The sequence below is a fragment of the Malaclemys terrapin genome, chromosome 3, assembly GCF_027887155.1.
Source record: "Malaclemys terrapin pileata isolate rMalTer1 chromosome 3, rMalTer1.hap1, whole genome shotgun sequence".
Taxonomy (NCBI): domain Eukaryota; kingdom Metazoa; phylum Chordata; order Testudines; family Emydidae; genus Malaclemys; species Malaclemys terrapin.
The window spans coordinates 207,452,897-207,469,898 of record NC_071507.1 but is presented as its reverse complement, the minus strand read 5'-3'; the positions used below and the strand labels follow the sequence as shown (position 1 = coordinate 207,469,898).

The 17,002-nt window shown below is 51.0% G+C and overlaps 1 long non-coding RNA gene across 1 annotated transcript; it reads left to right on the top strand.

Moving 5' to 3' along the window:
- LOC128833541 (uncharacterized) lies at window positions 1-5,524 on the top strand. The gene is made up of 2 exons (XR_008444264.1): window positions 1-834; window positions 3,314-5,524. It is a non-coding gene; the product is annotated as an uncharacterized LOC128833541 (long non-coding RNA).
- Window positions 5,525-17,002: the final 11,478 nt, after the last annotated feature.

Genomic DNA, 17,002 nt, shown 5'->3' with positions numbered 1-17,002 from the left:
GTCCAAGGAAAATGGAGTATAGAACAGGTTGTTTGGCCAGCTTAGCCAAAGTTAGGCTAACTGTAGTTGCTGGGCCATTCCTGTCTCTCTGTGAAACATGAGGACATGCTTGCTTGGGCTTCAAAGAATGAGATAAAGGGGGGGACCATATTCTTGTACCAAATGTACTAGGAACGGTTTGTTTGGACATATGGAGACTTGCAGTCTCCACTCCGTTTCTGTTCTTAACTCCCTACTTTCTCCTAGTTTCTAGTGCATGACGAAAAAGCTGATAAGAAGCTGCTGAGGAATCATGAACTGTTTGTACTGTCAAAGAACATAGATATGCATGAATATTAGAAGCTTTTAACTAGTAAAGGAGGGAATTGAGTTGCTTTAACTATGACGCGACGGAACTGTCTATATAATCTCACTAGTTATTGTAATCGTGGCTGGTTCTCTCTGGAGACGGGCCGCTCTCTATTGTTGTGTGCACTCTTCAATAAAGAGCTTGTATTGGACCTTGCTGGTGTTGCCTGTCTCTCACTCTGCGGTCAGACAACGAACCTTGCCGTCTGGGTTAAAAAGTCCCCGACAAATTTGGCGACTCCGCCGGGACTCGTCTGACTCTCCGGTGCGGGATCAGACTCCGAAGCAACGCAGCGCGCATCCTCTGGCTTCGAGGAGCCTTGCCCGGTAACCTGATCCCTGCATCGGCGATAAGGCGAGTTCTGTGAACCAGCTGAAGCCCGTAGAAACCCAGCAATGTCCACCTACCCGTTGAGTAGGATCCAGGTCTTCGGGGTTCGAGTCCCTGGGGAGGTCAGGTCTTTGGGGTTCGAGTCCCTGAATAAGGTAAGCGATTGCCATAAAGGGGTTAAAGTCCCCGGGAAAGGGGTTAGAGTCCCCGGGAAAGGGGTTAGAGTCCCTACAGGCTAAATGGGACAGTTTGGCAGCAAGTGCCCGGGGGACGCCCCGTTGTCTCTGGTACTTAGAAATTGGAAGGAAATCTCTGGAACAACCGGTTTGACTAAATCTAAATGAGAAACTTATGCCAAATTCAATGGCCTTCCTTTACTACCCATTTGTCCCCGACTAAAGACTGGCCAAGGTGCAGAACCTTTTCTGTTGACAGGATGGATTCCCTCAGGAATATCCTGGTTGATCTTAGACCGGGACAAATGGATTATTTATTTGTATGGTATAACTATAAACCAAAAGAAAAACTGCTTTCGGCCCCAGCTGGCTGTGAAAAAATATAGACAGAGGCAAACCAAAGGCAGTACAAGTTACAGTGCTGAGATTACATTTGCAAAGCTTAACTATCCAGTGAGATCCAACAATCTGCCTTTAAGACCCTGGAGCTGGTGTGGTTTGGGGACGCTGAAGAAGCCCCAGGCAGCTGGCCTGGACTGGAATCACTGAAAGAGACATCGCAGGAGACCCCAGGGTGTAAAAGAACAGCCCTCCCAAGAGTGAGAAGTTAACTCTATAGTTGCTAGAGAGAATTAAGCAGTGAAACTTGGTAAGAATTTCTGTAAGTAATCCAGGCAAGAAGTTATTTAAGTGGAATTATTCGACTATGAATACGTTAGTCTAATTTGCTGAAGAACACTCCTGCTGTGTACAATCTGTATTTTATAAGTTTAAAATAAATTGGTATTGTTTAAAGTTGCAAAACCGAGAATACTTTTGCCAGGCACAGGAAACTAGTGTTGTTTAAGGTATTTAGCATTTAATCCTTAAAGTGACTTAATGCTACAAGAGTTAAAATGTTTTAAATAAAGACCAAAGGTTGTGGCTGCAGCAGAGTAGTCAAAGCCAGAAGAATAAAAGATTTAAATTTGTTTTTGGGTAACAAAATAGTAAATAAAAGATCTAGTAAAGAGATAGAAAGACAGTGCCCCTGGCTCTGTGTGGTCGAGCTGTCACTTTGCTGTGGGTGCATGGAGATTTTGTAAGCATAAAAAAAACAGTTATACCTTGTGTAGAAATTGATGTGGCTAGTGTTGTAGAAATTGAATTGTGGAGAGGATGTGCATTTTCCCCAGAACATGTGCAGTGTATATTGTAGTAGAGGTAAAAGAAATGCAAGCCTACCAATATAGGTTGTGTTGTCTTTTTCAGATCACTGTGTGTTTAATAGCAGGAGTTAAAAGTAAAAGGCAATCAAAAGTCTAGGAAAGTTCATTGTGTCCTTTTTTAAAGTAAGAATCTTTAAGCTGTGGATAGCTTTGGATCTGGAAGCAAGCCAGAAAGCATCTGTATTAATGCAATTTCCTAACTAATAAGGTAGAAGCCACTGAAACCTGGGCTGCCTATGAAACAAATACAAGGAAATATGGAGTAATTCCTCAGTTTTGCCTAAAATCAACAAGAGTATGTGTATATAAAGGAAATATTTTAAGTAAATAATGTCTTTCAAATCATCAGAGAAAACGGATACCAGCTGAACAGCATTCAACGTACCATGCATTTACTGGTACAATAAGAATGATTTTTGTGTTCTTTGTCCTGTCTTGTGGTGTTTGTCTTGTGGCCAGAATTGTTGGGTTTAATATTTTCATAAAACAGTCTAGTTCAAAATTAAATAGAAGGGTTAAATCAAAAAAGCAGATACTTGTTTTTATTCAACTTGGAATACAAAAAGTGTTTAAATAAATCAGGAAAAATGTGATATACTAAAGTCTAATACATTTGCTTAAGTAAAAAAAAAAAAAAAGCTTCATTGGTCAAATCTTTTAATTAAAAAAAATGTTGTTAAAATTTGCATATCAACAGTCTTTGGAAGCAAGGACATGGAAGGTTAACCCACTCCCCATATTGCACATGGGATCCTTCTGGCTACCTCAGATTTCTAGCCAGAGGGCTGGGGAGGGAGGAAAGCTATTGGACACAAGAGGTTGTACCGAGTGGACTCCTCAAAGGTGGGTGTGCTTGTCCTGGTTTGTTGCTCCAAAGCTCTGTATAGAAGTTATTTTACTGGAAGGGTGTACACGGCATACATTGAATAATAAGACTAATGTACGTATAATGGCAATGTGTATGTGTTCATTGTTAAAAAAAAGTGTATGAGTGAAAAGTGAAAGTTTCCTTTGTAGGTTAAAAGAAGCCAAGAAGGGAAGAAAGAAAAAGAACAGAACGAGTTAACTAGAAAAAAAAAATAGCTAGCAAGCTCAGTCTAAAGATAAGATGCTGGCCCATCCAAGGGCACTGCCCACAGCTAAGACTTGGCTGACAGCCAAGAAAAGGGGGGCCTGAATGTGCCCAAGCAGCTGTAAAATCTGTAAAACACTGCCAGGCATTAATGAAATGTGTTAGGTTTTTCTCACAGGTAAAGAAGTGCTACCTAAAGACCGTAGCAGCCCTGCCATTCATTAAAACCAGGAGACTGAGTCTACGTAAAGTCCATCAACGAAAGACTGCTTTGACTCTATGCTGGAAAGGCCCTTTCCAAGTCCTGTTAACCACCAACACCGCTGTGAAGTGCCAAGGACTGCCTACCTGGACTCATGTTTCTCACTGCAAAAAGATCCCTCCACCTCGGGAGGACTCTCCGACTGATGATCAGCCTATTTCTCCTTCTAACTCTGCTGTGCCTTCTGGACAGCAGGGAAAAGAAAAAAAAGACAAGGTGAAGTGCTAGTAACCTCTCCCTTGTCCACTGACAGACCTACTGTGCCTTTGGATTTTTTCCTAAAAGAAGCAAAACCCATTACAGGGTGATGTGCTAGTAACCTCTCCCCTGTATGATGCTGAACCACACTGTTTCAGAAAAAGAGAAGAAGGAACACTTGCTCCATTGAAACCACCAAAGTCCAGGAATTCCTGATTACAAAAAAAAATTAAGAACTGACCCTGGTGAAGAAACAAAGAATTATACACTGGCAGGAAGAAACTTGTGGGACCCATGCTTGGGAATGTGGTTTTGATTGAATTTTGGGGTTTATTCTACAGGCTGCGCCCTGTGTTTTGAATAAGTCCTTCAGCATGTATTGCCCTCCCTAATTAAATTTTAAATGCAAAAAGGGCTGTATTAGATTAGCACAACAGAGGGCTTGAGTTATTTCCTCTAGAAAGAAGAGAGACTTGACCGGATCCCTATGGGATAGGGCCAATAGTACAGCAGCAGTTTAAAATATTTTTAAAAAACCAAAAACATAATAAGAAATTAGAGCAACTAAAGAAGGCCACAAGCCTTATTTGTGGAGCACAGCTAACCCAGGTACAGGCTAGAATTGGTGAGTTACATGTTATCTCCGTCCTTAGTTCTATGACCCAGAAGTTGCTGACAGAGATGGTATTGAATATCACTGAGGCTGGGAAGGCATTGCAGTGGGATCTAGCATGTTCAGGCTTGGCCCACTGCCCTTACAGACACATCAGGAGTACCATCTGATCTGTGGCCATAAAGAAATACTTGGAGACTTCCTGGTGGAAGTGCGGACATTCTCAATGCTCCTTCCAAGCATATGGACCGGTTAGGGAGGTGTGGGCTCCCATATACCGAATCCTGCCGGGTCCATGGGGAAAATGCATGTGAGATTGAGTAATTCACCAAGACATCTGAGAAATTAGACTAACGCCGATGCCCTGGTGGACTTGGCAACCGCACAAAGAAAACTAAAGCAGATGGTTCTCCAGAACCACTTGGCTCTAGATATTTTACTGGCCTCTCAGAGAGGAACATGTGCATTAATTGGACAAGAATGCTGTGTGTATGTCCCAGACGTTTATAATGCCACTTAGGAAAAAGCAAACACCTTATAGAAGTAGCAAAGAACCACAGAAAGAAGCGAATTGAATCCTAGTAAAGTAACCTGTTCAATTGGATTCCAAATATAGGTGGTTGGCTCCATAATGTACTCCGAAGCGCTGTTGTAATTATATGCAGCTTGCTGGCCTTGTATGTTATAATAAAAGTTGGATAGGCGCCAAGGTGTGTTCTGTCCAAAAGTAACAATCTCCCAAGTTTACCACTCACAGTAGTTAGTTGTCCCAGGAGTCCCTTCAAAGTACTCCAGGGACAAAGGGGGGACTGTTAGGTCCAAGGAAAATGGAGTATAGAACAGGTTGTTTGGCCAGCTTAGCCAAAGTTAGGCTAACTGTAGTTGCTGGGCCATTCCTGTCTCTCTGTGAAACATGAGGACATGCTTGCTTGGGCTTCAAAGAATGAGATAAAGGGGGGGACCATATTCTTGTACCAAATGTACTAGGAACGGTTTGTTTGGACATATGGAGACTTGCAGTCTCCACTCCGTTTCTGTTCTTAACTCCCTACTTTCTCCTAGTTTCTAGTGCATGACGAAAAAGCTGATAAGAAGCTGCTGAGGAATCATGAACTGTTTGTACTGTCAAAGAACATAGATATGCATGAATATTAGAAGCTTTTAACTAGTAAAGGAGGGAATTGAGTTGCTTTAACTATGACGCGACGGAACTGTCTATATAATCTCACTAGTTATTGTAATCGTGGCTGGTTCTCTCTGGAGACGGGCCGCTCTCTATTGTTGTGTGCACTCTTCAATAAAGAGCTTGTATTGGACCTTGCTGGTGTTGCCTGTCTCTCACTCTGCGGTCAGACAACGAACCTTGCCGTCTGGGTTAAAAAGTCCCTGACACACTTATCAAAGCTCCGTGCAGTCCTGGGTCCCCCCTCACTCACCGCAGCCGGGGGTTCGCTGCCCTTTAATCTCGCCAGTTCCAGGTTATGCTGACGCTGTCTCTCTTCATGCTGTTTCTGTCTCTCATTCTCCTGTTTTTGTTTCTCTTTCTCCTCCCGTTCATGCTGTCTCTGTTGTTCACGATCCTCCAGCTCTCTCAGTTTTAGCTCTTTCTCCCATTCCAGCCAATTCCGCTCCACGGATGCCGAACGTCGCCGGGAGGATCCTCTGCTGGCCGGCGAGCTTCGCCGGGAGGGTCCCCTGCTGGCCGGGGGGGCCACGGCGCCTTCGGTATTTGCTGGGCTCCTCCCCCCCCCTTCCCCTAGGCATAGGAAGGAGGGGTCTCGGGAAGCCCTCAGCAGCCGGCTGACCACTCCCAGCTGGGACAGACACTGGTGCCTGCGCTGCATTTGCCAGGCTGCTTCCCTGAGACACAGGGATCAGTTTATTTGCGCGATCTTCCGCCTCCAGCTGGGCAATGAGCTGGTCTTTGGTGAGCCTCCCAATGCGCAGCCGCCTCTGCTTGCACAGCTCCACCAGGTCGCTCTTAAGCCGCTTGGCATACATCTTCCTGCTGGCCACTCACCGGCCTGTGTGCTCACAGCTCCCCACAGTTCCCAGGGGGACCCCTAGTGTGCCAGCCCTTCTCGAGGTCACCGCCTCTCTGCCAGGGTTGAGCTGCAGACTCCTCCGCCCCTGGGACCACTTGCTGCGATCCCCCCGGGGGACCCTGTTACTGCAAAAGTCCTTCTCGCTGGTCACACACTCCCAGGGGTAATAACCGTCTCTCTCCCACTCTTCAGCACGCCTGGTCCCCGTCAATCCCCCTTCGTTTTACTGCTCCCCAGTCACTTACTGCAGGAAGAGCCGTCCACGGGGTGCAGTAGATCCCGCCGCTGCCACCAGTTGTTGCGGAGTGTGGGGGAGTTAGGGCCCTGCACCCCTCTTTCCGAGATTCACTGCGACTCTTAACCAGCCAGTAAAGCAGAAGGTTTATTTAAGGACAGGAACACCGTCTCAAGCAGAGCATGTAGGTACGACCAGACCCCCTCAATTAGGTCCCTCTGGGAGGTTCAGGGAGCTTAGACCCCAGCTTGGGGTTCCCTGCGTTGCACCACCCAGCCCCAACCGAAACTAAACTTAAAACTCCTCCCGCTGCTCCTCTCCTTTGTTCAGTCTCCCGGGCAGAAGGTGTTAATTCTCCCCACCCCCGTTCCTGGCTCAGGTTACAGCTCAGGTAGCTTCCTTCAAGGGAAGTCCCACATCCCCACTGCAACCCCCCTGCAACATTCCCAGGTCAAATCTGCCCTGCTTCCTGCTCCGTCACAATATCTAAGGTCAACATTTAAGAACATAAAAATGCCCATTCTGGGTCAGACCAATGGTCATCTAGCCCAGTGTCCTGTCTTCCGACAGTGGCCAATGCCAGGTGCTTCAGAGGGAATGAACAGAATAAACAAATCATCAAGTGATCCATTTGATAAGATCAGAGGGGTAGCCGTGTTAGTCTGAATCTTTAAAAAGCAACAGAGGGTCCTGTGGCACCTTTGAGACTAACAGAAGTATTGGGAGCATAAGCTTTCGTGGGTAAGAACCTCACTTCTTCAGATGCAAGTGAAGAAGTGAGGTTCTTACCCACGAAAGCTTATGCTCCCAATACTTCTGTTAGGCTCAAAGGTGCCACAGGACCCTCGATTGCTTTTTATTTGATAAGATGCTACTTTACTTGTGTATTCCTTGAAGATAAATACCACGTACCTCCTCCCCAAATCCCCTCTTGCAGGGCAGAGGGTCCAGAGTCTCCCCAGGAAAAGAAACAGTTGTCACTTCTGCAAGAAGGCTGCAGGACCCGGTTATCCTGCTGCTGCAGCTCTGTGTGCTCTCAGGCCATATCCCAGGGTGCAGGACATGCCCGAGACCCCAGGCAGAGCCAAATCTCTGGGGCTGTGATGTTTCAAAAGCCTGGAGCATCCTGGTGTGTAAACAGAGAGCCTCACAATGCCAGGGAGGTGGAATGGAGCAGCTCCGTCTGGGCAGTTTAGCAAGTGCCTGTCCCATGCCTGGTTTGTTAGGAGCTAGCCGGGGTGGGAGCAGGGGCGGCTCTAGGCACCAGCAAAGCGAGCACGTGCTTGGGGCAGCCCATTTGCAGGGGCGGCAGCCGGGGGATCCAGCCTGGGAGCTGAGAACCAACAGGGGCCCTGGGAGCTGTAGTTCCTTGGTTCGCTCCCTGCCTATAGAGCCAGCCCTGGAGCCGGGAAAGAACTACATTTCCCAGCATGCCCTTGGCCACTACCAACAGGAAAGAGGGGGAGGGAGGGAGGAAGCTGAGATCTCACGCTGCAGCCTGCTGTGAATGGAGAGCTGCACTGGGAAGGGCCCCACCCTGCCCCCATCCACTCCCTCCGACTGCCCCCCACAGAAACCCCAACCCATCCAACCCCCCTGCTCCCTGTCCCCTGATCTCCCCCTCCTGGGACCCCTGCCCCAACTGCCCCCCAGGACCCCACCCTCTATCTAAACCCCACTGGTCCTTGTCCCCTGATTGCCCCCTTCCGGGAACCCACCCCCTATCTAAGCTTCCCTTCTCCTTGTCCCCAACTGCCCCCTCCTGAGACCCCCCCAACTTCCCCCCTAGGACCTCACCCCCTACCTGTCCCCTGACAACCCCCTGGGACTCCCATGCCTATCCAACTGCTGCCTGTCCCCTGAGTGCCCCCCTTAACCCCTGACCCATCTAACCCCCCCTTCTCCCTGTCCCTTGACTGCCCCCCCGGAACCACCTACCCCTTCTCCAACCCCCCAGCCCCCTTACCGTGCCACTCAGACCAGCGTGTCTGGCTTCGCGCAGCGCCAGACACACTGCTGCATACATGCTGCCGTGCTCCCCTGCGAAGCCACAGCCCCCGCCCCTCCCCCAGCACCTGCCTTCCAGATCTGAACACCTCAAAATTCAGGAGGGCTCAAGCTCAGTTTGGGTGGCTGTTAGTTCATTTCCCCCAAATCAAATCTACTGATCCACTGGAACTTGCTGTAGGAAACGTAGGATAAAATGGAGCAAGAAATGCTTCCCAGTGGTTATTAGGACTGGAATTGCGATTTTCAACAGCCATTGCCGTTTGTTTGTTTGTTTAAAAGGAAGACAGTGATATCGCATTGGCAAATTCCCCATAGAAAGAAAGAGGGAACAAAAGAATAATAAAGGCACCTCAACTTTTCCTCATTTATGTAGGACAGTCTTATAATCTGCATCCAGATATCCTCCAATCACACAAGCTGAAAATGGTTCCACTTTACTGCAGTGCTGTAACCATATGGGAACCAATCCTGTCTGTGTTCTGTGCACATCCAAAATTCCTGCTGAATGACCCGCCCTGGGAGCGAGTTACCAGTGACCCAGGGCTGCGGCGGAAGGAGGGTGCAGGTGTCGGGGGGGAGAGCCCAGGGCTGGGGTGGCAGGAGGTGTGTGTGGAGGGGCAATGGTGGGGGGGTAGGGAGAAGCCCAGGGCTGGGGTGGCAGGGGGATGCGGCGAGGAGCCCAGGGCTGGGACGGGTGGCAGCCAAAATTTTTTTTTGCTTGGGGCGGTAAAAAACCTAGAGCTGGCCCTGCTAGCAAGGCAGGGGAAGACTCTTTGGAACGCTCCGTGTCTGGGACGTCCCACCTGGGAACCCCCGGGCCAGGCCCCTGCAATCCCGTCCCACCCCAGCTGGCTCTAAGGTGGGGCTGCCCCCAAAGGCGACATCCTCGGGGCATGTTCTGGAACAGGGAGTGACCCTAACTAGCCCCAGTCGGGGCTAATGGAGTTCCCCCCCCAAAGGTGGGTGGGGTGTGTGGACAGGGAGGCAGGGATTTGCAGCCAGATGGGAAGTGGGATCAGAGACCTGCCTGTGCTCTGGGTACAGCGCACGAGCCTTGAACGCAGCAGGCCTGATCCTGATCCCACGTACACTGACTTTACCCCCATGTAAACTTACTTCAGTGGGGCTACTCCTCATTTACACCAGCTGGAGATCAGAATCAGGCCCAATGCACCTATTGTGGGGTTGAGAAGGAAAGAAAGACAGAGAGAGAGAGAGAAACCCCCATGCAATCCAGTTATGGCTAGACAGATTAGTAGGAAAGAAAACGCCAAACATGCAGGATCCAGCCCCAGAGTAAACACTGGCCCCCACTTTTGGAAGGAAAGAACCAACCAGTGCATTTAGAGTTGGACTCACTGCACTTTCTCCCTGCCGGGTGGATGCACCCACCAGCTGGGCACAGGCAGCCCTGCTCCAAGCACAGATGAGCTCTGGGATGATGAGGAAGAGGAAGGAGCTGGCGCCCAGCTGTTGGGGTGGAGCTGGGCGTCTCTCTTGGAGTGGTCCAGTGGCTCCCACTCCTGGATGCTGCTACAGGCACCGGAGCCTGCACCTCGCCAAGCAGCAAAGCAAAGTGGGCCCTCCCAAGGGGTGAGGGCGAGCCAGCACGTGGGAGTCAGACAGGACAGACCGACAAAGAGGGAGCCGGCAGCTGGACACACCCAGTGACGGGGAGCCACTCTGCATGGGGGGATTGCGGCGCTTTCAGCCCCTGCCCGGGCTTTTAGGAGACACGGAATAGAAAGACGGCAAACGGTGCCAATGGGTTTTGTAAAACCCCCTCGCGCCACTTCCTCCCGCTGGGATTGTCCTGCTAACCCAATGCCAGGCACAACCCACCTGGGATCCCAGGGTTCAAACCCACCAAAGCAACAGACCCCCCCGCTGGCCTCCCTCCCTGAGCTCTCATTGCTTCGCTCCCAGGGGATAATTTGCCTTCCTTTGCTACTTACCCCCAACGCCCAGCGCCTGGGCTGTCGCGCCCAGTGCTACTCACTTAATGCTGTTAAAGGCGTCTACCAGGAAGCCCAACAGGCCAGGATCTCGCTATGACATCACCCCCAAACCAGCTGATCTGCCGAGCCAATGGCCTTTCCTGATTGGGCAGCCTCTTGTCCGGGAAGCAGGGATTGGCTGAGTAACTCCTGGCAGGCCAGGTACCCAAAGGAGGATGTCACACAAAGAAGCTAGTTTCAACTCGGGCTCTAGGGTGAAAGGGGCTGGGGGAAAGCAAAGCTGGCTGGAGAGATCCGGGGCAGCTTTGGAGAATCTGGCCCTGCCCCCTATTAATGGACATTAGAGCGGTGCCCAAACGCACCAGCCAGGATCATGCTCTGTGACGGGGTGTCCACACCACACAGGACTGGAAGGGGGTAAGGTGCCCAGCCAGGCCTATTAACGCCATAGGCTTCACCTGGGGGAAGAGCCAGGGAGCAGGGAATTGATGGCAAGCAGGTTCAGCTGGGCAGGAATAGGCCAGGCCTATGAAGCCAGAAAGCTGGCAACAGCCAGGGCTGCTGCTGGGAAGAGGGGGACGTGTTTGGAGGCTGCAGAGATGCATAGGCTGCAGTCACTCCCTGGGAGGAGGAAGGAGTATTTGGAGCTTGTACTCCCAGAGGAAGGGGGGTGGAGGAGAACCACAAGTGGTAGGAAACAGTCCAGGGAAGGAGCTGTGAGGACTAAGAGAGGAAAGTCGAGAACTGCTGGGCTGAGGATAGGGTGACCAGACATCCCGATATTATCGGGACAGTCCCGATTTCACGGGACTTGTCCTGTGTCCCGACCTTACATTGGTCGGGACGTATGGTCACCCTATATGAGGGAGACTGCGGCAAGCCGGCGCCACCGGCGCCACCCACCTTCCCTCCTGGGGCAGCGCGCAGCTGAGCTCCCCGCATGGGGGCGCCAGCCCATGGGGCCCCCTGCCTAGCAGGCCTGTAGGAGCCTGCAGAGCACAGCCCTGACCCTGCCCCGGCCCACAGAGCGGCAGCGAGGAGGTCTTGCTCCCGTGCATGCTGCAGCGGGGTGGGGCTTGTAGACTAGGGCAGGGAGCCCGCCCCAGCCTCCCTCCCCTCGACCCGACCCTAGGAAGGGGCCAGAGGGACTGGGAGGGACCTGCCTGTTGGATGCTTCCTGGGAGCCGCTCCAGGTAAGCACTGCTGGGCTCACCTGGCCCCCTGGGAGGTCCCTCTGGGGGGGCTCCCCTCAGCCCCCACCCTGACCCTGTTCCCTCAGCCTCCCCCACAGTCCCCCCGGTGCCCCCCACCCTCAATCCACTGCCCTCAGCCCCCCTGACCCTGTTCCCTCTGCCTCTCCTGCAGTCACCCCTGTGCCTCCCACCCTCAATCCACTACTCTCAGCCCCCACCCCGACCCTGTTCCCTCTGCCTCCCCCGCAGTGTCCCCCCTGTGCCCCCCACCCTCAATCCACTGCCCTCAGTCCCCACCCCGACCCTGTTCCCTCTGCCTCCCCCACAGTCCCTCCCCTCCCCTCCCCCCCCCCCCCCGTTTATCTCACCCTGCATGGATGTGGAAATCTGTCCCGGATTCCAGGCTGTCATTAGCCCCTGGGGCAAAAGATCAGCAGAGGCTTCCAAAGGGAAGTTTGCAGCCTTTGCTCAGACCCAAACATTTTCACTTAAATAACTAAATAAATAAATACCCAAACCCATCCTGGCACCCATCTGCTCTTTCCAGATTTGCTGTTATCCCTGTTGAGGCCAAAGTGGTTTGAAAAATTAAAAATCCTTGACACCATTGTGTTCCTTCCCCCTGTGTTGCTCGTTAATCTGATGGACCTGCCGATAATGAATGGAAATGAATGCCCTGGGAGCAATGTGTCAGCAGACAGTTGGTGAAGTAGGAATGTGAATGCTGAAGCCCTCACAAAATGCAGAGGCTTTTCTTAACCTGAGAACTGAAAAAGAGCCAGATCCCCTGCATGGGTTTGAAAGTGACAAGCGCCTAGCGACTGCCCAGAGCAGCATCAGGTTTGACGTGTGGAGGAGGGTCTCTGTCATGAAGTCTGCATTTCCACTGAGGACTCTTCCATCGCCAGGGGAGCGCTGGCGCAGGTCTGCCGCCCGGCACAGCAATGCTGAGAGGTGCCAGTGTAGACCCAACCCACTGCCCTCAGCCTGCACCCTGACCCTGTTCCCTCAGCCTCCCCCGCAGTCCCCCCTGTACCTCCCACCCCGAACCCACTGCCCTCAGCCCCCGCCCTGACCCTGTTCCCTCAGCCTCCCCTGCAGTCCCCCCTGTATCTCCCACCCCAAACCCACTGCCCTCAGTCCCTGCCCTGACCCTGTTCCCTCAGCCTCCCCCGCAGTCCCCCCTGTACCTCCCACCCCAAACCCACTGCCCTCAGTCCCCGCACTGACCCTGTTCCCTTAGCCTCCCCCACAGTTCCACCTGTACCTCCCACCCCAAACCCACTGTCCTCAGTTCCTGCCCTACCCCAAATCTCTTCTTCAGCCTTTCCCGTCATCCCACCCCCTCAACTTCCCCCCATTCCAGTCCTGCTCCCCTCCGTCTCATCCCCTCCAGACCCTGTCCTTCTCCCCATCCCGTCCCACTCTACACAGCTCTCTACCCTGTCCCATTCATGCTCCCCTCAGCCCCTACCCTGCTCCCCCCATCCCAGTCCTGTCCCATCCCCCTCAGCCCCCCTGACTCTCCCAGTCCTGTCCCCCTCTGTTCCTCCACCCTGCTTCCCCTGGTCCATCCCCACACACCCACTGACTTCCTCGACCTCCCTCCCCCCAATCCCACTGCCTGGACTCACCCCCGTGCCGCTTAGGACATGCAGGAAAAAGAAGCAATGGGCTTAAATTGTAGCAAGGGAGATTTAGGTTAGACATTAGGAAAAACTTCCTAACTGTAGAGGTGGTTAAGCACTGGACAAATTACCTAGAGAGGTTATGGAATAGCAGTCATTGGAGTTTTTTAAGAGGTTAGACAAACACCTGTCAAGGATGGTCTAGTGTTGTTGTTACTCAGTCCTGCCTCAGTGCAGGGGTTTGACTAGATGACCTGTTGATGTCCCTTCCAGTCCTACATTGCTGTGATTCACACTGAATTGCCTTGTGCCCATGTCTAGTAGTAGTGGCACACAGTTCTCTGACATGCAGGTTTATAACATTGTAGTTAATATACACTTTAGAGCAGAGCAATTTTAAAGCTCTGCCTGTTCAGACCAACTGAGCTGAAAATTGTGATCTATAGTATTCAAAACTATTCAGATGTGGCTGAAATAAAATCCGCCTGAATTGCTCAACGATATCAATGGAATCAGCATTGCGCTGCTCTATATTGTAAAACATTCCAGTGAAATCTTGCAAGTATTCCATAGCACGCCGCCTTGCCCACGTGGTAACTAAGCAGAACATCTTCCTGTTTCAACGTTCTTAACTTGTATCCCAGAGCTCCTAAAGGTTGGGGTTTTTTTTTTGTTTTTTTTTCAAACACTGAATACTGCTAAGTTATGAGTTTTAACAAGTTTTTTTCTTTTAAACCACAGCACTGAATGTTATTCTAAAATTTTGTTCCAAATTTTCGTAAACTCCCAGTTTACCTCCGGCTGATGTTCATTGTGAAAAGTATTGCAGGTCTAATAATAATATTTGGCACTTTTGTAATTCACTGTCCAACAAGTGTTTTGTGCCCTCCTCTGGTGGATTTTTAGAGGATAACTGTATAGCTACCAGCTAAGGGAGTTAGATCTTGAACTCAAGTAGTAGAAGCTCATGCTTCTAAGTCTGGATGAATCGGGTTCAATCTTTGGTGACTAGCTATGATGGAGGTTGCTACACTTATAATCCCTTTAATCAGAGGTTCTGAATATGCTTTGTTGTAGGCAGAGCTAGCCTATAGTTAAGCAACCGAAAATTTAGAATGGGAAGTGTTGAAATGTTGGGAAGCCTTATAATTTTGCCAGTCTGGAACGAACATCCCATCTGAGGGATGGGGGCGGGGAGAGAGAAGAGTGAGACAGGACCAGGAAACTGGGACAAGGAATCCAGAGCGGTAGTGGGGGGCAGTTGAAATCAGATGAGGAGCTGGGGCGGGTTAGACAGCAATAGGATAGACCTAGACTGGAGGGGACGGGGAAGAAGGGTCTTTGACTACTAGAGACCACTCCATTCAGGAGCCTGGAATAGACCCAGGATTCCTGAGTTTCACAGTTCTTCTTCTGTCAGCAGATATCTGTGAAACCCACTGGCAAAAAGAAGTGTCTCATCCCCCTATAGAGCTGTTCTATCACATATAGGATGACAACCTACTGCCTCTGCCATCACTTACTCCATTAGCTCAAGTGGCAGAAGTCTGTGCAGTGGATCTAAAGGTTCATCGGCAGGGTTGGAGCCATGCGAGTTTCACGATGATTCCACAGGCCAGAACTTCTGGGGCAGTTCAGTTTTGATTTTTACAAAAAAACCTGGGGAAATGCATACAGAAATAGGGTGAGCAGATGCCTAAATTAGGGAATCTCAAGTAGGAGTAGAGAGGTTATTTTATCTCTGTATTTGGCACTGGTGCAACCACTGCTGGAATCCTGTGTCCAGTTCTGGGGTGCACAATTTAAGCAGGATATTGATAAATTGGAGAGTGTTCAGAGAAGAGTCACAAGACTGATTTAAAGGATTATAAAACATGCCTTATAGTGATCGACTCAAGGACCTCAATCTATTTAGCTTAACAAAGAGAAGGTTAAGAAGTGACTTGGTTATAGACCGTAAGTATCTACCTGGGGAACAAATAGTTGTTAATGGGCCCTTCAGTCTAGCAGGGAAAGGTATAGCGTGAGCCAACGGTTGGAAGTTGCAGCTAGACAAATTCAGACTGGATATAAGGCATACCTTTTCAATGGTGAGAGTAATTAACAATTAACAGTATACTAAGGGTTATGGTGTTTTTCTAAAAGCTATCCTCTAGGAATTATTTTGGGGAAGTTCTATGTCTGTGCTATACAGGAGGTGAGACCAGGTGATCACCGGATCCCTTCTGGCTTTATAATCTCAGAACTGGGTACATCAATTCACATGCAAAATTCTCATTGAATTCAATAGGTGTCCTTGCCCTGTGGCTTGTGGTGCGGGCTGCAGCAGGGGCCGTACAACCCCTCTCGCAGCTTCCTAGGGCCCCCTCTCATGGCTCTGCGCATCCGTGTCTGTCATTGTCGTCTTCTCCCCTCCCCCTGCCCCGCTCGCCCAATGTGTCCTGATATTTCACTCTTGCGATCTGGTCACCCTAGCTGAGGATCCCTGGACTGAACCCGGAGTAGAGGGCAGGCCCCGGTTCCCCTTCCAGCCACCGAGGGTGAGGCATAGACCAGTGGGGCAGTGAACAGGAAGACTGCCAGGGTCACTGCAGGAGTGACAGAGAATTGAAGGACTGTACTCCAGCAGGGGGGAAATCCTGAGTGACCTGACCAGGGGGCTGAGTCACAAAGAGGAGGATGTGGTTCCCGGAACAAGAGAGGAGCTGCAGCCTGAAGAGAACAGACTGTGTGACGGCATGCAACCATGGAAAGGGTGTTGACCTTGGAGCTAATCCACAGAGTGACCAGCAGGAGGTGTCAAACGAACACCCCATGAGTGGCACACCCGGTCACACTCCCATTGTGCCACGTGCTGAACTCGCATCTACAGGGAGACACGGTCCCTGCCCTGAAGAGACTCCAATGTCCAGCTCCTGCTCCCTCTGCAAAGGGGACCTGAGCCACCATTAAACAAAGAGACAGAGGGTGAAAAATCAGCCATGTCTCACTCAATCCGTGACACACCCAACAGCGGGGTCAGATTCCCTTGCCTTCAGGGGAGTGAGGCCTCCAGGGAACCCGACCCAGACAAGATGGAAAAGACTAATCCCAACTATCCATATAAATGACGGGGTCTGTATTAGCTGTTACCACTCAAGAAAGAGATGGGACCATCCGCAGGCACAGCCACCCGCAGCTTCCAGTGGCTGCAGTGCTGCATTCCCGGCCAATGGGAGCCGCGGGAAGCAGCGCAGGCCGCAGGGATGTGCTGGCCGCCACTTCCCGCAGCTCCCATTGGCCAGGAATGGGGAACCACGGCCACTGGGCGCTGCGGGCAGCCATGCCTGTGGACGGTCAATGTAAAATTGTCTCGCGACCCATCACTGGATTACCCTGACGAGCTGTGTGCGGCCCACGGGCTGCAGGTTGCCCACCACAGGCCTAGACTGATACCAGACACCTCTGTGTTCTTGGGGAACCAGGGTGCATTATCCAGCCTGACTCCTGAAAGACACCCCCCGCCTCCCCCACCCCCCATCCCCATCCTCTGCATAAACCAAAACCCATCAGAGGACAAAACTTGCAGAGAGCAGTGAAGGGTGCTGGGAGAAACACCTAGACCCCTCCTGACAAGGGTGACAAGATGAAGACATCTCCATTGCATACAGAATGGAGAGCAGAGACAACTCCCCTCGCCTCATCTGCATGGAAGATGGGACAGGAAGACATCTCAGTTTACATAC